General features: G+C 39.4%; 1 protein-coding gene across 50 annotated transcripts in view; it reads left to right on the plus strand.

Annotated features, from left to right (window-relative positions):
- The window catches only part of Dscam1 (Down syndrome cell adhesion molecule 1), a 635,227-nt gene that overhangs the window by 584,959 nt on the left and 25,268 nt on the right, over positions 1-25,000 (plus strand). The window lies entirely within an intron of this gene.

Consider the following 25,000-nt stretch of genomic DNA (forward strand, 5'->3'; position numbering starts at 1 on the left):
TGTACAGATAAATATTTAGGTGATTATATTGTGTTTATTATACATTGTAAATAAACTATTAATTAAGACAATAATATGGAAAAGTGCTACCATCTATATAAGTACTATACAGACAGTGAAAATAGTTTATGAAATATTTTTTTACAATGACAGCATTCCTACTTCATGATAAATAGCCTACCATTACTTGTTTATTATAGTTGCATTTGCTACTCAGACATGTAAAAAGAATAAAAGAAATAATTTTAGCTACTGGCACTAACATACATACATATATATATCAAAGTATTTTCCCCCCTACAAGGGAGCTAGCCAAAAAACAAAGGCATAAAATCCACTCCCATCCATTCCATCTCCACATACTCCACTCCCATTCACCCCCTCCCTCCCTTTTATCTTGGCTCCTCCTGGATGATGGGCCATCCCTGCACCTCACCCACTACCCTGGGTCAGAAGCAGTGTCACAAGACACAGCACATCCACAACAAGGCCACTTCATTAAGTCGGTGAGCCCCCCCTCCATCCCCTCATGTAGAAAAAGAGAAGATGGGGAGAAATCCCTTTGGGCTGCGTCAAAATATTTCTCACACATACTCCTTCACCCCATCTCCCATCACTCCCTTTCATGCATCACAGCATCATCCATACACAACTATATTCCATTCACCCCAATCTTCTGTCTTCTCCCTACCTTCCTTAACAGACATTTCCCTCTTCCCCCATGCCCCTTTTACCCCATCCATCCATCTCATCCCTGGTCGCCCCCTCATGTTCATTCCTTCTACCTCTGCCTTTCACACCTCTTTTATTAATCTTTCTTCACTCATTCTTCCCATGTGTACAAACCATCCGAATATGCTTTCATCAACCATATCTCCCAACTTCTTTTCCATCCCCATTCTTCTCCTCATCTCCTTGTTTCTCACTCTATCTAGCCTAGTAACTCCTGTTATACTTCTCAGGCACCTCATCTCAAGCACATTCAAATTCCTCCTCTCTTCCTCACTTTATGTTCCATGTTTCTGCCCCATACAGTGTTGTCAGCACAATCACTCCTTCATACAATCTCCTCTTAGCATCCATTCTCAGATGTCTATTTCTCATTCCACTTTTTATTCCCCTGAGGCATTACTGGTGCTAACATTAAGTACAAACCCTTATTTCTTTGACAGTATTTCTTTTGCTGTCATTTTGTCAGTTAATTTGGCCTTCAGCCTTTGTGTGTATATGTATGAGATAAATTTATATTGAAGTTGACAGTTTGAAATGGAAAGGTTAGTATATAAAGATTAGGCTTCATCATCCACGGACATGAAGTAAATGTAAAAGAAATTAATGATTTTCAAAATGTTTAGGGAAAGTATGATGTCATTAGAGAATGGAAGAGTGCAAGAAATAGGAATGTGTAGGAGAGTGTGAATGGATAAATGGTTGATATGCCTCAACTTGATGTTCCCCACACCTGCTCCATATAGTGAAACAGTGGGGGTAAACTAGTTTCAGTTGTTGGGCTGTACTTTGTAGGAACTGTGGCTCATTACACTGTAGTTATGATAATCATTCTTCTTGGGGTGCTGACAATTGGTTGTGTATATAGAATTAACTAATGTTGATAGACTATGTAATGGTGCCTAAGAGGAGGATTGGAAGAGTTCTGGAATGTATCAGTTATTGCCTTGAGTTTCATTGACTGAAAACCTGCAGCCCCATAGCACCTGGCAGTGATCTTTGGACCTTCCATAGATCTCTTGGAATAAACCTTGGACTAATGTATGTATTGTATAAGTGCAGTCTGCTTCATGACCTCAGCTAGAGAGCTTGTTTTCTGCAGAGACACCAACTAGTGAATACCTGTGAAATTTATATCTCTGAATAGTGACAAGTGATTGTGTTGTGTTTTTGTAATTGTATACGTATAGCACTATACAGTTACAGGTATAAGATAAAGTGTAGTATTCTATTTAGAATCAAAACAGTATTTTGTTACTGTACTCCAAATGTAGGAGTAATAATATAAGGTAAGCAGTGTAAGCTTTGTGTATTTAGTTTATTTAGAGACTGCTTTGGTTTCTTTTGTTGATTTATATTTTCTCTTTGCCGTTTGTATTGCTGAAGGAGCAAAATGGCTTGTGAAGGTTGTGTGAACCTGGAGGACCATCTCAGGATGTGTGAGGAGGAAATTCATCTTCACCAAGAGTGTGCTCTGTGAGAAGAGTGAATCCTTTCCACAACCCAATGAGCATTCCACTTCTTCCCCTTCTACCACTGCCATGAGCGAGTGGCACTCTGTGGGGTCCTGTTTGTCGAGCCCGCGTTCGGTAAGTGGGTGCTCTGCAGAGCAGCTGCTGCCTCTAGCCAGTCGTTTTGCTCTGCTGAGGGCTGAGGTGGCTGAAAATCAGGAGTTCTTGGTGGTGGGGGACTCCATGGTGTGAGGCTATGACGACATCCTGCAGCAGAAGATTAAATGATGTTGCAAGCTTGTATGTCAACTGGGCTGTGGGATCACCAGTTGTACCCAGACCATCAGGGAGCAAAGACAGACGAACACAGTTATGATTGTTCATACAGGAAGTAATGATGTGGGTAGGGTGAGATCAAAGGAGCTTGTTTGGAATTACGAGGTCCTCCTTCAGGAGATGAAAGAAATTGGGAGCCGTCATGTAGTCTGTGGGATCCTCCCGAGGATCTACGTAGACTCGTGTTGGAACAGTAGAGCCATAGGGATCAACGAGAGGATATCACGCTTGTGCATGCAACTGGGATACCACTTTCTTGATCCTTGGTATCTCTTTTCCAGGCATCATGACCTTTCTGCTTCTGATGGGATCCACCTTATCTGCAGAGGCAAAGATGTTCTTACAAACCTCATTGTGGGAGTTTGTAATAAACTAGTTCCTTTTTTAGGGTAGAAACCCAAAGGGAAGGGGAAATAGAGTGTACTTGGGAAAACAGAGTAGATTATAGCAATAATGTAGAACAATATGCCAGTATAGGACAAAATATAGTTTTAGGAAATAATGTTGGTAGAGGATGAAATATTACATCAGGATGTAATTTCAAAGGACAAAATATCATGATGGGATGTAATGACAGTGGAAGACAAAAGATCACAATGGGATGTAATGGTAGTGGAGGACAAAATATCATGATGGGATGTAATGATAGTGGAGGACAAAATATCACAGTAGGATATGTCAGTGGAGGACAAAATATAATTTTATGAAGGGACGCCAGCCAGAATGTCAATGAAGGACAAAATATCACAATGGGATGTAATGACAGTGGAGGACAAAATATCATGATGGGATGTAATGATAGTGGAGGACAAAATATCATGGTAGGATATAATGTCAGCGGATGCTGGATGTCGTCATAGCCTCACACCATGGAGTCCCCCACCACCAAGAACTCCTGATTTTTAGCCACCTCATCCCTCAGCAGAGCAAAATGACTGGCTAGAGCCAGCAGCTGCTCTGCAGGGCACCCACTTACTGAATGCGGGCTCGACAAACAGGACCCCACAGAGTGCCACTCGCTCATGGCAGTGGCAGAAGGGGAAGAAGTGGAATGCTCTTTAGGTTGTGGGGAGGATTCACTCTTCTCACAGAGTGCACTCTTGAGAAGATGAATTTCCTCCTCACACATCCTGAGACGGTCCTCCAGGTTCACACAACCTACACAAGCCATTTTGCTCCTCCAGCAATACAAATGGCAAAGAGAAAATATAAATCAACAAAAGAAACCAAAGCAGTCTCTAAATAAACTAAATACACAAAGCTTACTCTGCTTATCTTATATTATTACTCCTACCTTTGGAGTACAGTAACAGAATACCGTTTTGATTCTAAATTAATAGAACACTACACTTTATCTTATACCTGTAACTGTATAGTGCTATACGTATACAATTACAAAAACACAACACAATCACTTATTAGTGTAACTAATGTTTTTTTAATAATTTCCTCATCCAAATAGTCAAATGCCACTTTCATTGACCTTAATAGGTTCAAGGTTCTCTGACTATTCTATTGATATGATTGTCCAGTGACATGTCTTTGCTGATTATTACTCCAAGGTCTCTTTCCAAGTTCACTCTTTTGACTTCTTCACCAATTTTATAATTTCTCGATATTTCTTTTACTTTTTCCAAACTCCATTATACTACACTTCTTGATATTAAAGTTTACTTCCCACTTCTGACTCCATTTCCAGATTTTGTCTAGGCCTATCTGTAATGATTCACAATCTTCGTCTGTACTTACTTTCTTTAGTATTTTTGCATCATCTGCAAAGAAGGTCATATAGCATTCTACTCCTTCATCCATGTGATTTATACATATTGATTCCTATTGATTCTATTTTTCTTATTAGCTTTTTGTGTGGTACTTTATCAAATGCTTTTTGTAGATCTAGAAAAGCACACTCTGCCCATCCATCCCTTTCCTGTATCATTTCTATTAGTCTTGAATAGAAGCAGATCAAGTTTGTTGTACTTGATCTTCCTTGTCTAAATTCAAATTGATTTGGACTTAGTATATTTTTTTCTTCAGATGTTTAACCCATCTATTTTTGATAACTTTTTCACATATTTTTGCTATTGTGCTTGTAAGGGAGACCAGTCTGTAGTTGGTTGGATTATCCTTGTTCCCTCCTTTATATATTGGTACAATATTTGCATTTTTCCAGTCCTGTGGTATCTTTCCTTCTTTGAGTGAGTGTTTAATTATCTTGTATATTTTGTCCGTCAACTCCTCTATGCATTCATTCAATATCCAATTTGTAATTTCCATCCAGACTGTGATTTTCTGATATCATTATTTGGTCTCTGATTTACTTCTGTGTCACAGTTACTTCCTTCATTGGGGGGTATCTCTCCCTATTTCCTCACAGTTTTGTGAACTTTCAATTGTGAATACTGATTTGAAATGATTGTTCATAATTTCAGCCATTTCTACTTCTTTATATTCGTAATTCCCTTGGCACAGTCTTTCTATTTCTTGTTTGTTTTTTAGTTTACCATTTACATACCTGTAAAATAGTTTAGGTTGTTCCTTGCATTTTTCTATTATATCTCTTTCATAGTTTCTCTTTTCATCTCTGCGTATTTTTACATAATCATTTCTTAGTTTGATATATGTTTTAGAAATGAAGCATACATACATACATATACCAAAGGCTTTTTCCCCCTTACATGGGGGGTAGCCAAAAAGAAAAAGGAATAGAAACCACTCCCACCCTTACCATTCCCTACATATTCCACTCCCCTCCATCCTCCTCCCTCCCTCTTATCTTGGCACCTGGATAACGGGTCATCCCTGCATCCTGTCCACTGCCCTGGGTCAGAAGCAGTGTTGCAAGACACAGCACATCCATAGCAAGGCCGCTTCATAAATTCGGCGACCCCCACTCTCCGTCCCCTCATGCAGAAAAAGAGAAGACGGGGAGAAATCCCTTCAGGCTGCATCAAATTTTTTCTCATACATACTTCCTCACCCCCATCCCCCACCCACTCCCCCTCATTCATCACAGCATCATCCATACACAACCCTTCTTCATTCACCCCTATCTTCTGTCCTCTTCCATCCTTTCTCAACAGACATTCCTCTCTTTTGTAATGCCCCTTTCACCCCATCCATCCATCTCATCCTAGGATGCCCCCTCATATTCACTCCTTCCACATGTGCCTTCCACACCTCTTTTACTAATCTTTCTTCACTCATTCTTTCCATGTGTCCAAACCATCCTAATACTCTTTCATCAACCCTATCTCCCAGCTCCCTTTACAGGCCTGTTCTCACCCTCACGTCCTCATTTCTCACTCTAGCCTAGTAACCCCTATCATACTTCTCAGATATTTCATCTCAAACACATTCAAACTCCTTTTCTCTTCCTCTCTTATGTTCCATGTTTCTGCCCTGTACAGTGCTGTTGGCACAATCACTCCTTCATATAACCTCCTCTTAGCATCCATTCCCAGATGTCTATTTCTCATTACACTTTTTAATCCACCAAGGCATTTACTCACTTCTCTCAATCTACATTCCACCTCCACCCCCACTCCTCCCATTCCTGCCACATTTGCACCCAAGTATCTAAAACAATCCACTTCCTCCAGTCTCTCACCCTTAATGCTCACTTACAGCCTGCTGTCACTCTCTCCCCTTGTACATCTCATCACCTTACTTTTGCCCACATTTATCTTCAGCTTTCTTCTTTCACACACCCTCTCAAACTCTGTCATTAACTTCCTCAATCCCTCCTCTGATCCTGCTACAAGCGCAGTGTAATCATCAAAAAACAACTGGCTTATTTCCCACTTTTCTCCATTTTCTTTAACCACTGACCCACCACCCTTACTTTCACTTCTCGCACCACCCCATCCATGTATAGATTGAACAGCCAGGGTGACATAACACATCCCTGACGAAGTCCCACCTTTACCTCAAACCATTCACTCTCTCCATTTCTAATCCTAACACAAGCTCTACTACGCTCGTAAAAACTTTTGACTGCTCTTAAAAGCTTTCCTCCTATCCCATATATCTGCAGTACCTCCCACAGTGCCTTCCTGTCTACCCTGTCATAAGCCTTTTCCAGATCCATAAAAGCCCAAAAAACATCCTTAACTTTTCCTATAGCTTTCTCACATATCAGTCTTACCACAAAAATCTGATCTACACAACCCCTACCTGTCCTAAAACCACACTGCTCCTCACCAATTACTCCCTCTGTTCCTCTCCTAATCCTTTCAATCAAGACCCTCCCTTAAGCCTTCTCAACTATACTCAACAAGCTGATCCCGCTGAAACTACTATACTCACACTTGTCCCCCTTTCCCTTGTAAAATGGAACTATACAGGCACTCCTTGAGTCCTCTGGCACTCTACCCTCTCTTAAACAAACATTGAATAACCTCATCAGCCAGTCTACCATAACTGTACCTCCTTTCTTCAGACATTCTGCATGGCATCCATCCAACCCAGGTGCCTTACCTGCTCTCATCATCTTAACCACTTCCATACGGTGATGCCTACGTAGGCGTCATGAGGAGCAAGTGGGTACGCGATGATGCCGACGTCGGCGTCTTGATTATATTTATTGTAGTCGTACCTACGTAACCTCCATTCTCTCTAAACTGGCTTCATCATATTTTCTATGGTTATCAAAATTCACGTGTGAAAGAGAACGAACGATTGAGCACTGACTTTATTTTTTATAATGCGATTATTATGACGCAACATCGCACGTCGGGCAGCTAATGCTGCCAGACATGCGATGTGCCCCGGAGTGAAGAGGTTAACAGCTGCTTTCACTTCATCTTTCCCTATTTCTCCTTCATTTTCCTCACTCATCACTCTCATTTTCTTAGGGCTTCCCACTGTAACTACCTTTCCCTCCCTACCCCTCCTTCACATTTAGCAACTCCCTAAAATACTCTGCCCACCTTCCTCTCACTGCCTTCCCTTCCATTATCATCTCTCCATCTGCACCTTTTCTTTTTATTACTTTCAAAATTTTCTGTCATACCCTTACCCCATTTCACATCTGCTCTCCTCTTTGCTTCCTTTATCTTATGCTTAACTTCCCTTCTCTTTACTTTGTACCTCCCATATGATTCCCTCATCCTAATTTGTAGCTAATCTATGAATGCCTGCTTCTCTTCTTCACTCTTCTTTGCTTCCTCATCCCACCACTCACTACCCTTCCTTCTATTTCCTCCCGCCCTCCTTGTTCCACACACCATCTTTGCACACCTTATGACTCCCTCCTTGAACCATCCCCATTCTTCCTCCACTCCTAGTTCTACTCTGGCCTTCACTCCCTCCCACTCCTCTCTCAGCTTCTTCTTATACTCATTCTCCTTTTTTTCTCATTTAAGCAGTTCACTCTAAGTACCTCCCTACCTTCTGCCCTTTTCCTCTTTCTCCACCTATTCTCCACTCTCAATTTATCTTCCAGAAAATTATCTGATATTCCCCCACTCTGTCCCCTTAGAACATCTACATCCTTAACTCTTCCTACCATACTCCTGGTCACCACCCATAGTCCATTAATGCTCTGTCTGCCACCCTTCCATCCACCATCCTCTTCCATGTGTACTTATGCTTGACTTTCTTCCTAAACACTGTATTTGGTATTATCAACTCTCTTTCAAGACACATCTCCACCATCAATTCTCCACTATGATTTTTACCTGGAACTCCATACTTCCCAATCACTCCGTTTATTGGTTCATTTCCTACCCTAGCATTAAGGTCTCCCAATACAACTACATTGACCATTTTTCCCTAATCCCTCTATGTACTCGTTTATATCTACCCAAAAAGCCTCCTTTTCCTCTACTCTCTTCTCACTACCAGGCCCATACGCACTTACAAAAACCCACATCTCCCATCACATCATCCTTGATGAAACCTACTTCCACTCCACTTCATGCTTACTGATCTCTTCACTTACTAGTATAGCCATCCCTTCTCTCCCTCGTCCCCTCTTCACTCCTGAGTACCTCCCAGCTACACTCCCAAACTCACACTTGCCCTTCCCTTTCATTCTAGTTTCACTCAGAGCCAGCACATCTATCTTCTTGCAAACATACTGCCTATCTCTTCCCTTTTACTCTCATCTGTACCACATCCACACACATTAAAAGACCCAAACATTAGGGTAGTGGTTGGAAAACTCCCAGAACACTTTATGCCTTTACTTTTTTAGGAATGTCCCCTTTGGGGCTACAGGTAGTAGGGCTCCTAATCCCATCCCCCATCCCATTTTTTGTCGCATCTTACGACTTAAGTGGAAAGACTTGGTGGTAGCATTCTCTTCCCCCACCACAGGGTAGACAAAAAAAGAAAATGAATATTTAGAGAAATGGTACAGGACAGTAACAAGGGGTTGGGGGACAGCATAACGGAGGGACAGTTGTAGTATAAAAGTGTCATAATTTCTCTATAAACAGAGTTTTCCTCTATTACAGACAAAATTATGTGTGGCTCTGGTCTGTAGGAGCGCCCCATATAGACCCTAAAGTATCAACTGCATGCTGCTTTGCCACAGTAACATGCATCCAATACCCCAGACGGGGTTAAAAGAGAATTGAGACTGAAAATATATATATATATATATTTTTGGGGGTGGGGGGGAGTGCAGGACCTGAGGCTGGGAAAATGGTACATCAAGAAAAGGGATACAAAAAAGACAGAAAAGGATAAGAAAGGAAGAAATTAAAGATAGTTTATACCAACATAGATGTAATGATTTCAGGACAGAATGAATTAAATGACTCGATAGTAATAAGAAGATGTTTTGGAAAGAAATTAAGAGAGGAAGAGGTGAACCAAGTAGAGAAGAAAAGGTAAAAGGTGCAGATGGAGAGATTATAATGGAAGACAAGGTAGTAAGAGGAAGATGGGCAGATTATATTAGGGAGTTGCTAAATGTAAAGGAGGATAAGGAGGGAAAGGTTGTTGCAGTGGGAAGTGCTAAGAAAATGACCATGATGAGTGAGGAAAATGAAGGAGAAATAAGGAAGGATGAAGTGAAGGCAGTTGTTAAGATGATAAGAGCAGGTAAGGCACCTGGTCTGGATGGATGCCATGCAGAATGTCTGAAAAAAGGAGGTACAGTGATGGTGGACTGGCTGGTGAGGTTATTTAATGTTTGAGAGAGGTTAGAGTGGTGGAGGACTGGAGGAGTGCCTGTATAGTTCCACTTTACAAGGGAAAAGGGGACAAGTGTGAATGTAGTAGTTTCAGAGGGATTAGCTTGTTAAATGTAGTTGGGAGGGCTTATGGGAGTATCTTGATTGAGAGAATTAGTAGAGGAACAGAGGGTGAAGAACAGTGTGGATTTAGGACAGGTAGAGGTTGTGTAGATCAGATTTTTGTGCTAAGAAAGATATGTGAGAAAGCTATAGGAAAAGGTAAGGATGTTTTTTGGGCTTTTATGGATCTGGAAAAGGCTTATGACAGGGTAGACAGGAAGGCACTGTGGGAGGTTTTCCAGATATATGGGATAGGAGGAAAGCTTTTAGGAGCTGTCAAGAGTTTTTATGAGAGTAGTAGAGCATGTGTCAGGATTAGAAATGGAAAGAGTGAGTGGTTTGAGGTAAAGGTGGGACTTCGTCAGGGTTGTGTTATGTCGCCCTATCTGTTCAACTTATACATAGATGGAGTGGTGTGAGAGGTAAATGCAAGAGTAGTGGGTCAGGGATTGGAGATGGTAAAAGAAAATGAAGAAAAGTGGGAGGGGAATCAGCAGTTGTTTGAGGATGACACTGCACTTGTAGCAGGATCAGAGGAGGGATTGAGGAAGTTGGTGACAGAGTTTAGGAGAGTATGTGAAAGAAGGAAGTTGAGGATAAATGTGGGTAAAAGTAAGGTGATGAGATGTACAAGGGGTGAAAGTGGTAGTAGACTGGAAGTGAGCATTAAGGGAGAGCGACTGGAGGAAGTGGATAGTTTTAGATACTTGGGTGCAAATGTGGCAGGAAAGGGAGGTGTGGAGGTGGAGGTAGAATGTTGATTGATAGAAGCGAGTAAATGCCTTGGTGGATAAAAAGTGTAGTGAGAAATAGACATTTGGTAATGGATACTAAGAGGAGATTGTATGAAGTAGTGATTGTGCCGACAGCACTGTGTGGGGCAGAAGCATGGAACATAAGAGAGGAAGAGAGAAGGAATTTGAATGTGTTTGAAATGAGGTGTCTGAGAAGTATGATAGGGGTTACTAGGCTAGATAGAGTGAGAAATGAGGAGGTGAGGAGGAGAACAGGAGTGGTAAGGGAGTTGGGAGATAGGGTGGATGAAAGAGTGTTGGGATGGTTTGTACACATGGAAAGAATGAGTGAAGAAAGACTAGTAAAGAGGTGTGGAAGGCAGATGTGGAGGGAGTGAACATGAGGGGGCAACCTAGGATGAGATGGATGGATGGGGTGAAAGGGGCATTACAAAAGAGGGGAATGTCTGTTGAGGAAGGACGGGAGAGGACAGAAGACAGGGATGAATGGAGAATTGTTGTGTATGGATGATGTTGTGATGCATGAGGTGGAATGGGGGGGGATGAGGTAGTATGTGAGAGAAAAATTTGACGCAGCCCAAAGGGATTTCTCCTTGTCTTCTCCCTTTCTGCATGAGGGGATGGAGACGGGGGGGTTGCCAATATAATGAAGTGGCCTTGCTGTGGATATGCTGTGTCTTGCGACACTGCTTCTAACCCAGGGCAGTGGACAAGATGCAGGGATGACCCGTCATGCAGGAGGTGCCAAGATTAGAGGGTGGAGGGGAGTGGAGTGTATTCGGGATGGAATGGGTGGGAATGGTTTTTACGCCTTTGTTTTTTGGCTACCTCCCTTGTGAGGGGGAAAAAGCCTTAGGTATATGCATGTATGTACCAACAAATAGTGTGGGACAAGATCCGTACAACCATTGGATGAAAAATAGAAAGGAAAAACAGGGTGGGAGAGTATTATTTTTGACTAGGAAAGACTTAAATGTGACAAAGATAATGGAAGGAAAAAATAATGTGGAATCAATTATGATAAAAGTTGAAATGAGTGACATGAAAAGTAGAAATTTTTTAGTAATGTATGTGCCCCTGAAAACACAGTCTTGGACAGAAAGTGATCATTCCAAAGTGTTGGAAGACAAAATATAAACTAATTTACTGAAAGGAAATATAGTAATTATGGGTGATTTTAACTCATAAGAAATATCTTTGAAAGAAATGACAGTGAAGGGTGGAGAAGACCTATGAGGAAACACTACTGGATATGACCATTGAATACACAGTGACTTGGTGGATAAAGGAAAATATCAAATACAGAAACAGTGAGGAACCATCGAGACTAGATTTAATACTTACGTCAGAGCCTGAAATTGTGGACAGAATTAATTACAAAATAATAGGGAAGAGTGATCATGTACTAATAGAATTCAAACTAAAAGAGCAAATGGACTCAAGAAGAAATTAGAAACATAGAAAAGGAAGACTAATGTACAGTAAAACAGATTTTGAGAAATTCAGAAAATTCTTTCAAAAACAAATTGGGATAACTTCCTGAATTGAAGAAACAAAGATGAAGGACAAATGAAATATACTAAAAACATTTTTACAACGAGGGAGTGAACAAATATGTACCACAACAGAAGCAAGAAAGAGTATACATAAAAAGCTGGTACAACAAAAAATGTAGTTAGGCTAAGGATAAAAGAGACAAAGCCTTGAAAAGATGGAAAAAAGACAAAAAATATACAAATTGCAAACATATATAAAACTTAGAAAGGAATATGTGAATATACACAGGAAAGAAAAAAGAAACTATGAAAAAGATAACAAGTGCAAGGATCAGCCTAAACTCTTTTACAGATATGTAAATGATCAATTAAAAGACAAACATGAAATAGTAAAAGTGTGTGAAAGATATAAAATATATAGATGACATAGAAATGGCTGAAGTTATGATCAGACATTTCAGGTCTGTTTTTACAATTGAGAGCTCTCAAATTTGGGAAGATGGACAACAAGAAAGATACCCCAAAATGAAAGAAATAAAGGTAACACAGAAAGAAATAAGAGATCAAATAAAAAACCTAGACGTTAGGAAATCACATGGACCGGATGGAATTGCAAATTGGATATTGAAAGAGTGTATAGATGAACTAACAGACAAATTATACATGATAATAAATGTCTCACTCAGAGAAAGAAAGGTACCACAAGATTGGAAAAATGCAAACATAGTACCAATATATAATGGAGGAAACAGAAGATCCTACAAACTACAGACCGGTATCACTTACAAGCACAGTAGCAAAAATATGCGAAAAGGTTATCAGGAACAAATGGATCAAACACTTGGAAGAGAATAAAATACTAAACCCTAAACAATTTGGTTTTAGAAGTGGAAGATCATGTACCACAAACTTAATATGTTTTTATTCAAGATTAATAGAAATAGTACAAGAAGAGATGGCTTGGCAGATTGCGCCTTCTTGGACTTGCAGAAGGCTTTTGACAAAGTATCACATAAAAAACTAATAAGAAAATTGAAATAATAGGAGGAATACAAGGTAAGCTACTGGAATGGGTAAAGATCTCTTGAGTGGAAGAAAAATGAGAGTGGTACTTAGGACAAGAACTTGAACTGGGAAAATATGATAAATGGCATCCCACAGGGCTCAGTATTGGCTCCTTTAATGTTTGCCAAATATATAAATGATATGGATGAAGGAGTGAAATGTTACATGAACTTCTTTGCTGATGATGACAAATTATTTAAGAGAGTAAACACAGAAGAAGACTGCAGATCACTTCAAGAAGACCTAGACAAAATATGGAAATGGAGTTGGAAGTGTGAAGTGAACTTTAACATCAAGAAATGCAGTATAATGGAATTTGGAAAAAGCAAAAATAGAATATCAGGTCAACATAAAATTGGTACCAAAGAAGTAAAAAAAGTGAACTCAGAAAGGGATCTTGCATTAATTATCTCAAGTGACTTGACACCTGATAAACATATCAACAAACTAGTTGGAGAGAATTTTAACTTATTAAGATCAATGGAAGTGGCCTTCGACTACACGGATGAAGAAAAAGTAAAGAAAATATTAATTTACACTGATAAGACCTAAACTGGAGTATGCTGTGACACTATGGGCACCTAGTAAAAAAAAAAAAAAAAAAAAAAAAAAAATAGAAAGAATTCAAAGAGCAGCAACAAAAATGGCACCTATACTCTCAAATTTTACATATGAACAGAGATTGGATAAATTACATCTATCAACACTGGAACAGAGAAGAGAAAGAAGCGATTTGCTGACTATTTACAGAATTATGAAAGAGATGAAAATTCTTGATAGAGATGACTTATTAAAATAGGACAGAAGAAAAACAAGAGGACATGAGAAGAAGCTAAAGAAGGACAGTTACAGAAGAGATTTGAAAAAGAATAGCTTCCGACACAGAGAGATTGACGTCTGGAACAAATTAAATGGGGAAACAGTGAGTGCCAATACTATACAAGATTTTAAGCACAAACTGGATGCAGAAAGATACAAAAGTGGGTCACTATGAGCATAGCTCTTGTCCCATAAAATACAATAGGTAAATACTAAAGAGAGTAATTACAGAGGAAGACTGGAAATCTTTTCAAGAAGACTTGGACAAAGTATGGAAATGGAGTCAAAAGTGTGAAGTGGACTTCAACATTAAGAAATGTAGCGTAATGGAATTTGGAAAAAGCAAAAATAGAATATCGTGTCAATATAGAATTGGTACGAAGGAAGTAAAAAAAGTAAACTCAGAAAGAGTCCTAGGAGTAACTATCTCAAGTGACATGACACCAGACAAACATTTCAGCAAATTAGTCAGAGACTTTTAACTTATTAAGATCAATGAAAGTAGCCTCTGACTACATGGATGAAGAAATGGTAAAGAAAATACTAAGTTACACGGATAAGACCAAAGTTGGAGTATGCTGTGACATTATGGACACCTAGTTCTAAAAAAAAATAAACTAGAAAAAATTCAAAGATGGTACCAACACTCTCCAATTTGACATATGAACAAAGATTGAATAAACTAAATCTACCAACCCTGGAACAAAGAAAACAAAGAGGTGATTTGCTAACCATCTACAGAATTATGAAAGGGATAGAAATTCTTGATAGAGATGACTTACTAAATGGGACAGAAGAAAAAGCAAGAGGATATGAGAAGAAGCTAAAGAAGGACAGTTACAGAAGAGATTTGAAAAAGAATAGTTTCCCACACAGAGTGATTGATATCTGGAACAAATTGAATAGGGAAACAGTGAGTGCCAAAACTATACAAGATTTTAAGGACAAACTGGATGCGGAGAGATACAAAAGTGGGTCACTATGAGCATAGCTCTCATCCCATAAAATACAATAGGTAAATACTAAAGAGAGTAATTACAGAGGAAGACTGGAAATCTTTTCAAGAAGACTTGGACAAAGTATGGAAATGGAGTCAAAAGTGTGAAGTGAACTTCAAGATTAAGATATGTAGCATAATGGAATTTGGAAAAAGCAAAAATAGAATATTGTGTCAATATAAAATTGGTATAAAGGAAGTAGAAAAAGTAAACCCAGAAAGAGACCTAGGAGTAACTATATCAAATGACATGACACCAGACAAACATGTGAAATTAGTCAGAAAAACTTTTAACTTATTAAGATCAATGGGAGGTTTTGCAGATATACGGTATAGGAGGAAAGCTTCTAGGAGCTGTCAAGAGTTTTAATGAGAGTAGTAGAGCATGTGTCAGGATTAGAAATGGAGAGAGTGAGTTGTTTGAGGTAAAGGTGGGACTTTGTTAGGGATGTGTTATGTCGCCCTAGCTGTTCAACTTATACATGGATGGAGTGGTGTGAGAGGTAAATGCAAGGGTGGTGGGTCAGGGATTGGAGATGTTTAAAGAAAATGGAGAAAAGTGGGAGATGAGCCAGCTGTTGTTTGCAGACAACACTGCGCTTGTAGCAGGATCAGAGGAGGGATTGAGGAAGTTGGTGACAGAGTTTGGGAGAGTGTGTGAAAGAAGAAAGTTGAAGATAAATGTGGGTAAAAGTAAGGTGATGAGATGTACAAGGGGTGAAAGTGGTAGCAGACTGGAAGTGAGCATTAAGGGGGAGTGACTGGAGGAATTGGATAGTTTTAGATACTTGGGTGCGAATGTGGCAGGAAAGGGTGGAGTGAAGGTGGAGGTAGAATGTAGATTGAGAGAAGCAAGTAAATGCCTTGGGGGATTAAAAAGTGTAATGAGGAATAGACATTTGGGAATGGATGCTAAGAGGAGATTGTATGAAGGAGTGATTGTGCCAACAGCACTGTATGAATGAGAATCAGACAAGAAACAATGGTCTCAAACTGTCCGGAAATAGATTCAATTTGGAAGTAGGTAGAAACAACTTTGCCAACCGTGTAGTTAATGAATGGAATAAACTTCCTGCACAGGTAGTGCAATGTAGTTCAGTTCGAAGCTTTAAGAATCATTTAGATAAATACCTAAGTAAGATGCTGTAATTATTATAATTTATGTTATATTATTTGTTTTTGTTTTGTTATAATTTGTCTGTCTGATTTTCATTTATTATTAGTTATATGTCAATTTATTATCATTTACTATTTACCTGTTTGTTTGTTATTCAACTATACCAATGCATTTATTTATGTATTTTAATTGTTATTTACATTGTTATAGTTTTAATTTATTATTATTATTATTATTTTTTTTTTTTTTGCATCCGACCTAGATATGGATCAAAAGGTCTCCTGTCGGCATGCTTTGCCTTTGTAATCCTTTGTAATCCTTTGAAACATGGAACTTAAGAGAGAGAGAAGGAATTTGAATGTGTTTGAAATGAGGTGTCTGAGAAGTATGATAAGGGTTACTAGGCTAGATAGAGTGAGAAATGAGGAGGTGGGGAGGAGAACAGGAGTGGTAAGGGAGTTGGGAGATAGGGTGGATGAAAGAGTGTTGGGATGGTTTGTACACATGGAAAGAATGAGTGAAGAAAGACCAGTAAAAGAGGTATGGAAGGCAGATGTGGAAGGAGAGAACATGAGGGGGCAACCTAGGATGAGATGGATGGATGGGGTGAAAGGGGCTTTGGGGAAGAGGGGAATGTCTGTTGAGGAAGGACGGGAGAGGACAGAAGACAGGGATGAATGGAGAATGATTGTGTATGGATGATGTGATGCATGAGGTGAAATGGGTGGGGGGATGGGGATGAGGTATGTGTGAGAAAAATTTGACGCAGCTTGAAGGGATTTCTCCCCATGTTCTCCTTTTTGCATGAGGGGACAGAGAGGGGGGGTCGCCGATTTAATGAAGTGGCCTTGCTGTAGATGTGCTGTGTCTTGCAACACTGCCTCTGACCCAGGGCAGTGGACAAGATGCAGGGATGACTCATCATCCAGGAGGTGCCAAGATAAGAGGGAGGTTAAAGGGTGGAGGGGAGTGGAGTGTATTTAGGGATGGAATGGGTGGGAATGGATTCTATGCCTTTTTCTTTTTGGCTACCTCCCTTGTAAGGGGGGAAAAAGCCTTTGGTGTATGTATGTAAGATCAATGAAAGTAGCCTCTGACTACATGGATGAAGAAATGGTAAAGAAAATACTAAGTTACACTGATAAGAACAAAGTTGGAGTATGCTGTAACATTATGGACACCTAGTTCTAGAAAAAAACGAACTAGAAAAAATTCAAAGATGGCACCAACACTCTCCAATTTGACATATGAATAAAGATTGGATAAACTAAATCTACCAACCCTGGAACAAAGAAGAGAAAAAGGTGATTTGCTAACCATCTACAGAATTATGAAAGGGATAGAAATTCTTGATAGTGATGACTTACTAAAATGGGACAGAAGAAAAACGAGGACACGAGAAGAAATTTAAGAAGGACAGTTACAGAAGATACAGTGGTACCTCTACTTACGAAATTAATTCGTTCTGGAAATCGTTTTGTAACGTGAAAATTTCGTAAGTAGAAACCCTTTTTACCCAATAAATGCTCTAATCGGTTCCAAGCCCCTTAAAAATCGGACATAAAGTTTTTAGAAATTACAAAAATGCATCAAAACCTGTAACAAATACATGTTAGAATTAAAGTACTGCACAATAAACATAAAAATGAGAGTTGTACATAATGTAAAGAATATATATATATTTGTTTTCCTTTCTTTTTTGCATTTAATTTTTCTCATGTTTTAACTGCTATCGTTGTCACCTTTTGCCTTCTTCGGTTCAGGTTCACTCTCAGCAGTGGTTTTTGCCTGACGTTTTGTAAAGAACCGATCCAAAGTCGTTTGCTTTTGTCAGCTTTTAACAATCTTTCGAAAATGTGCAAGGCAAACATCATAATAGTGAGCGATAGCCCGACTAGTGAACACTTTTTCTGGGTGATTCTTTTCAACAAATTCCGAAACTTCATAACTTCATAGAATTTTCCTAAAATGTCTTTTATTTGGGCTGTCGGAATAATGGCTGCCTCCTCTTCATCTTTATTGAACTCCTCCTGCACTGCCGTGTGTTGCATCACCTCCAACTCCCTCAGCTCCTCCGTCGAAAGCTCTTCGTGGTGCTCCAGAATCAACTCGTCGATGTCCTCGTCATTCACCTCAAGCCCCATGCACTTTCCCAGCGAAACAATTTCGTCAACTTCAGGCTCAACTTTACCCTCCAGCTCCACCTCGAACCCCTCAAAATCTCGTGGGGCAACAGCATCGGGCCACAGCTTTCTCCAAGCCACATTAAGGGTACGCCTGGTCACCTCCTGCCAAGCCATGACGATTATCTTGAGGCAAACAACAATATCTAAGTGCTGCTTCCAAAACTCACGAAGGGTAAGCTGGGTGTTTTCAGTGATGTCGAAACACCTCTTGAACAAGTGTTTCGTGTAGAGTTTCTTGAAGTTCGAAATGACTTGTTGGTCCATGGGCTGGAGGATAGAGGTGGTGTTAGGTGGGAGGTACAGCACCTTAATAAATGATAACTCCTCCAGGATATCATCTTTGAGGCCGGGCGGGTGGGCAGGTGCATTATCGAGAATGAGGAGGCACTTGATGGGGAAATTGTTTTCCTCTAGGTACCTCTTAACAGCAGGGCCAAAAACCAAATTGACCCACTCAACAAAAAATTGTCTGGTAACCCAGGCCTTGGCATTGGCCCTCCATAGCACCTGAAGTTTTTCTTTTAATATTTTGTGGGCCTTAAATGCTCTGCGATTTTCGGAGTGGTACACCAGCAGGGGCTTGATTTTACAATCCCCACTGGCATTGGCACAAAGGGCAAGTGTAAGGCGGTCCTTCATGGGCTTGTGGCCTGGCATTTTTTTCTCTTCTACTGTGATGAAGGTACGGCGAGGCATCTTTTTCCAAAAAAGGCTAGTCTCGTCACAATTAAAAACTTGCTGTGCAACGTAGCCTTCATTGATCACCAATTGTTCAAATTTTCGCACAAATTCGTAGGCCGCTTTCTGGTCGGCGCTAGATGCCTCGCCATACTGAACAACAGAGTGAATTCCAGTCCTTTTGAACTTCTCGAACCACCCACGCGATGCCTTAAACTCCTGGTGTGGTTCTTGCGCCGAAGTTCCCTCGCCTGCATCCATCTTTATGAGGTCATTAAAGATGGCGGTTGCCTTTGAACAAATTATGGTTTCGGTCACTGTGTCTCCAGCTATCTCTTTCTCCTTTATCCACACGAGTAACAACCTCTCCATCTCATTGTTCACTGCCGACCTCCTCTTTGAAATGACAGAGAGGCCTTTGGAAGGAGTCGTAGCTTTTAGGGCTTCCTTTTGTTTTAGTATTGTGCTGATCGTAGATGGATTACGGCCATATTCTTTGGCGAGATCAACCAAATGTATCCCTTTTTCGTACTTTTCTATTATCTCTTGCTTTGTTTGTATGGACAAAACAGCTCTTCTTCTCACCACTTTTCTCCATCACTTTCTTGGGGCCCATAGTGAATAAAAGTTAATACACACACGTAAAGTTGCAATGCACACTAACAAAAACTGACGAAAAACTGTCCGAACACTTTGTGCTTTACTGAATTTCGCTAGTGTGAGACTGAGGCTTCGGTGATCCTCGTGGGCCGATGGTAAAACGAAGAGGATTCTGGGTATACGCACATACACACAGAGGTCCCTCCTAGCCAATGGCAGAGCAGCTCAGACACACCACTTTCAAACCAAGATACAGGATGCTACAAGTATGTTTACGTTCGGTGGACTCTGGGAGCTGTGAGTAGCAGCGCATATTTTGAAATTTTCGCCTTTCGTATCCTGAAATTTCTTTTGTAACGAGGCAATATTTTTCCGAAGAAGTGTTTCGTAACCTAAAAATTTCGTATGTAGAGCCTTTCGTAAGTAGAGGTACCACTGTATATGAAAAAGAAGCTTCCCACACAGAGTGATAGATATCTGGAACAAACTGAATGAGGAAACAGTGAGTGCTAAAACTATACAAGATTTCAAGAACAAACTGGATGCGGAAAGATAGAAAAGTGGGTCACTACAAGCATAGCTCTCTTCCCGTAAAATACTACTAGGGAAATACACACAAGACAATTGGAATGGCAGAATGCAATGTTTAAAGATTTAAAGATATGTTTAATTATTGCAAAAAGTTGCAGATCTCAGTCACAGTCAGTGCTTACTCTCAGAATGTGTCCATAAGCATTGCTAAGCAGAATCAGTTTGAGAGGATTTAGTATTGGGATAGTGATGCTCATAGGTTGTTATGAACAATGTAGTACAGAAGCTGAACAGGATCACTTATGGAGAACTAGGACAAGTACTAAAAGACCAGAGGATTTCATAAGAACTAGATAAAAATGTCAGGGGAGATCTAGAAAAAAAGAAATAGAAAATATCAATTTTTTTTTGCTAAAAGGTTTGTTGAATACATAGTACATCTTTGCAACTGTAGACCTTTGAGAGGTAAATTTTCCATTTTCAAATAGGAATTTTGAGATTGTGTATAAAAAAATTTAAGTGGAAAATGAATAATTGATCAGTGAGAATAAAAAATTTGTCTTGTCATTTTATAGGCACACGAATCTCAGAACATAGTTTGTAAGTTAGATTGGGTAGTTTCAGAGGCCATTTAATTATATTGATGAGTTATTGAAAAACAACATGTCACCAGTTTTATGAAAGATAGGAGCTATGAACCAGAAGAAACTTTTTGTTTGAATATGTGATTTGATGTAAAGGGACTGTATGTGATGTGAACCTTGATCTGTTTGTTTTTACTGTTTAAAGTAAATCTGGGAGCAGTAGGTCTCCTACAAGAGAGACCTGGGGCAATCAGTTCATTGATTGACTGTGAAATTGGGTGATGGGCTTGTATGAGATGCAATGTGAAGTTTTCAGTGTTAAGAAGTTTGATGGGTGAGTGGGTTAGGGGATTGTTACTTGCAGAAAAGGTTGAGGTAAAAGTGGGTTAAACCCTGCCACTGGTGAGTTGAACTAAGAGCATGGTTCATTAACTTACATGCTACAAAGTATTCTGTAAGGGGTACTGTCCTAGCCTCCTGATTGGGGGAGTTTGTGACATGAAACTAAATCAGTCTTCATCAATCAGTCAGATCAGTGATGATACCTTTGTGAGAAGACAGGCATCATTCTTGTGTAATGTACAATGAATGGACTGCATATTCATGAAAGTTTGGCCTTGTGTACATAACTACCAAGTGGTGTGGTTTAGAATTGAATAATGCTGGTTCCTGATGACAATTTGTCATAATACAAGCTCAGAATAAGAGAAATATGACTGTTAACCTTGCATGCAAGCAGTGCATGGCTGGCTAAATTTGGTCCCTCCTGGGGGGTGTTATAGAATACTGGAATTATGAATATGTCTTGGAGGCTGTCTATATTGGTACTTTTGAACATGGAAATTTGGAGGATTCTTGCATTCAAGAATTTCGTACTTTGTTTGTATGCATTTCTGCCTTTGATGGAATCCTACAAAAAAATTATTGTTCATGTTCAAATCAGCATTAGCATTTATGCTATGGTATTAAGACAGTTATATAAGAATAATATAGAATTTAGTTTATCTGCAGGTAAAATCGTAAAAACAGCTTGTGAACATTTTAATAACTTTTTGTATATTTATGGTACACATATAAATCAACTTTGATTTTTCCATGCCAGGGGAACCCCAGTATAGTGGTGATGTATAGTTAAGAGAATAAGATGTAGGCTAGAACAAAGACAACACCTTAACAGTAATGTATTTAAAAGAGTTTGAATTGCACCACAAACTGTATTTTATTTACTATTTGACTTTCCCCCAGTGTACAAAGACACATGAAAACATGCACATTAATGTATAATCTTATGTGACTGAGTAGGTGTTCAAGGAACAAAATCTCAGTTTTACAATATAGGATACGTGTTTTGATGTGCCTCATTAACACGTACTACCTGCAGATGTGTGTGTATATATATATATATATATATACATGTATATATATATATGTATATATGTATATACAGTACATATATATGTATACACATATGTACATATATACACATATATGTATATATATACATATAAATATATGTATATACATATAAATATATGTATATACATATAAATATATAATATATATATATATATATGTAATATGTATATATATATATATATATATATATATATATACAGTGCTCGACAAGGAAGTATGAACAGTTAGCAAGAATGAGTGATGAAGAGAATGAATAAGTCATAAATCAATAAACAAAAGCTCACTTCGTACCTCTAATACTTTGATGGGTGACCTTTACGTGCAGTGATTTCATGAAGGCAGTTTGGAATGGAAGTGGCATACTTGGCAAGATGTCCAGGGGTTATACTAGCCCAGGATTGGCGAATGGCTGCCCCAAGCTTGGGCACAGAGCTCGTATCTTTATCCTGCGGGTCTTGTTTAAAGTGGTTCCACTGGTTTTCTGTTGGGTTTATGTCAGGACTATTGCCTGGCCAGTCTGCTATGTAAGGTATATGACAGTCTTTAAGCCACTGAGTAACACTACGAGCAGTGTGGGCTGGGGCGTGATCTTGTTGAAAGATGTTAGCATCTGAGCTATTAAAAGAATCCTCCGGGTGGTCATTCAAGAGTTCATAATAAACATATTGGTTCATTTTTACATTTTTCGGTAGTACAACAAGGCTCCCAAGTCCTCTTCCACTAAAACTTCCCCATACCATGAGAGAATCAGGGTGTTTCACTGTTGAACGTACTGGGGGTCAAGAGGGTCGCTACCCGCACGCCGATACACATTTCCACCCCTACTGCCAGTCACAGTAAAGGTGGACTCATTGGTCCAGAGAATATCCAGCCATTTGTCATCATCCCACTTAAGATATTTCTTGCAAAACTCGACCCTACGGCGCCTCTGGTTAAGAGTGAGAAGAGGCTTCTTTACCGGGCGGTGGCTTCTGTACCCAAGGTTGTGAATGCGGCGGCTAACTGTTCGCACACTAACCTCCCCAAAGAGTCCCGGGTTACTTTCTTTTATTTTTCTGGCGGTAACACGTGGATTATGCTCTGTCTCTTGATAACATGAGTAACATGAGGGAATGTCTTTTTGGGGTACCTTTTCCTTGGTTTGTAACCGGGTGTGTCACTGCCACCTTCCCTCTTAAAAATGGCAACCCATTTGCACACAGACGTCTTGCCAATCCCAACCTGCTCTATTATTTCCTTTGTTTGGTGACCAGATTTATGTAAAGCTATGATCTGGGTTATTGTCTCTTGTGATGAATACTTGTTCTTGACCATATTAAGGCTAGAAAGCACCTCTGTCTACAAAAAACACTGACCGCCTAAGTGGCGTCACCAGGACACTCACGGAAAAAAAAGCCTTCCCACGAAGGCTAAGAGGCAACTGAGGGATGATTGATAGCATGTGTCATAAACCCTACCCTTAGCTCTGCCCACTTCTCCATTCACACTTCCTTGTCCATATCATTTACCCCCCTGGAGGATTCTTTTAATAGCTCAGGTGCTAACATCTTTCAACAAGATAATGCCCCAGCCCACACTGCTCGTAGTGTTACTCAGTGGCTTAAAGACTGTCATATACCTTACATAGCAGACTGGCCAGGCAATAGTCCTGACATAAACCCAATAGAAAACCAGTGGAACCACATTAAACAAGACCTGCAGGGTAAAGATACGAGCTCTGTGCCCAAGCTTGGGGCAGCCATTCACCAATCTTGCTAAGTATGCCACTTCCATTCCAAACCGCCTTTGTGAGATCATTGCACATAAAGGCCACCCATCAAAGTATTAGAGGTATGAAGTGAGCTTTTGTTTATTGATTTATGACTCATTCATTCTCCTCATCACTCATTCTCGCTAACCATCCGTACTTCCTTGTCGAGCACTATATATATGTATATATATATGTATAGATGTATGTGTATATATATATATATATATGATATATATATATATATATATATATAATATATATATGCAATAAAAACACTAGGAGCGTGTGTTCACAAATGTGTAAGTAACTACTAGGAAAAGTAAACTAACGAAGCAGAGCGCTTTCGTATAATTACATCTTCAGTGCAGATACAAAGAAGGAATTATAAAATGAAGAAACAAGGTACAGAATATATGACATAGTGAAGAGGGCATTTGGAGAGGTAGTGGAAGAAGTACACATGACGGACATTTGAACCGTCCTGGTAACCAACAAGTATGGGACAACTGCTCATAATTTATATTATAATTTAAATAATTTTGAAATTTCATGAGAAATATAACTATCTAATTAGTACAAACCTTGATGAAGATTAACATTTATCCCCTTACTAGATTTGATCAAACTGCATTCAATTAAATTTCTTTCTGTTATGTTGTTGTTGTATGTGACGACTTTAGCGCTATCCCAGTCAACTGGGTGGTTAAAAGGTTCATGTGGTTGAATATACCGCTAGATTGGTTTCCCTCTCTAACGTATTTCTTGTGTTGATTGATTCGTGTTTTGAGTGTTTTAGCAGTCTGACCAACATAAAACTGATTACATGATTTACAAGGTATTTTGTACACACACCCTTTATCACTATTGACAGAATTATTTATGAGCAATTGTCTTACAGTGTTCTTATTGTTAAAAATTACAATAATGTTAAATTTACGTAATATATTTGGAAAGTTTTGCAGGTTCTCTTGGTACGGTAGAATTAGCAAGTTATTCATATTGAAAGTTTGAGTTGACCTAAGGTTATAAAATGTCCTTTTAGCACGATTGTAAGCTGTGTCAAGAACGTGTGGGGTATTGTAGCTTAGTACCAATGTCGTAAATACATCTTATTTTATCATCAATGTACTCCGGGCTGCAAATGAGTAGGGGCCTGAGGAACATCGAAGAAAAAACAGATCTCTTTACACCATCAGGGTGTGAGGAATAATAGTGTATATATGAACAAACATTGGTTGGTTTG

Source organism: Oratosquilla oratoria, chromosome 1, assembly GCF_046742065.1.
Source record: "Oratosquilla oratoria isolate Oo_2021 chromosome 1, ASM4674206v1, whole genome shotgun sequence".
NCBI classification, from domain to species: Eukaryota; Metazoa; Arthropoda; class Malacostraca; order Stomatopoda; family Squillidae; genus Oratosquilla; species Oratosquilla oratoria.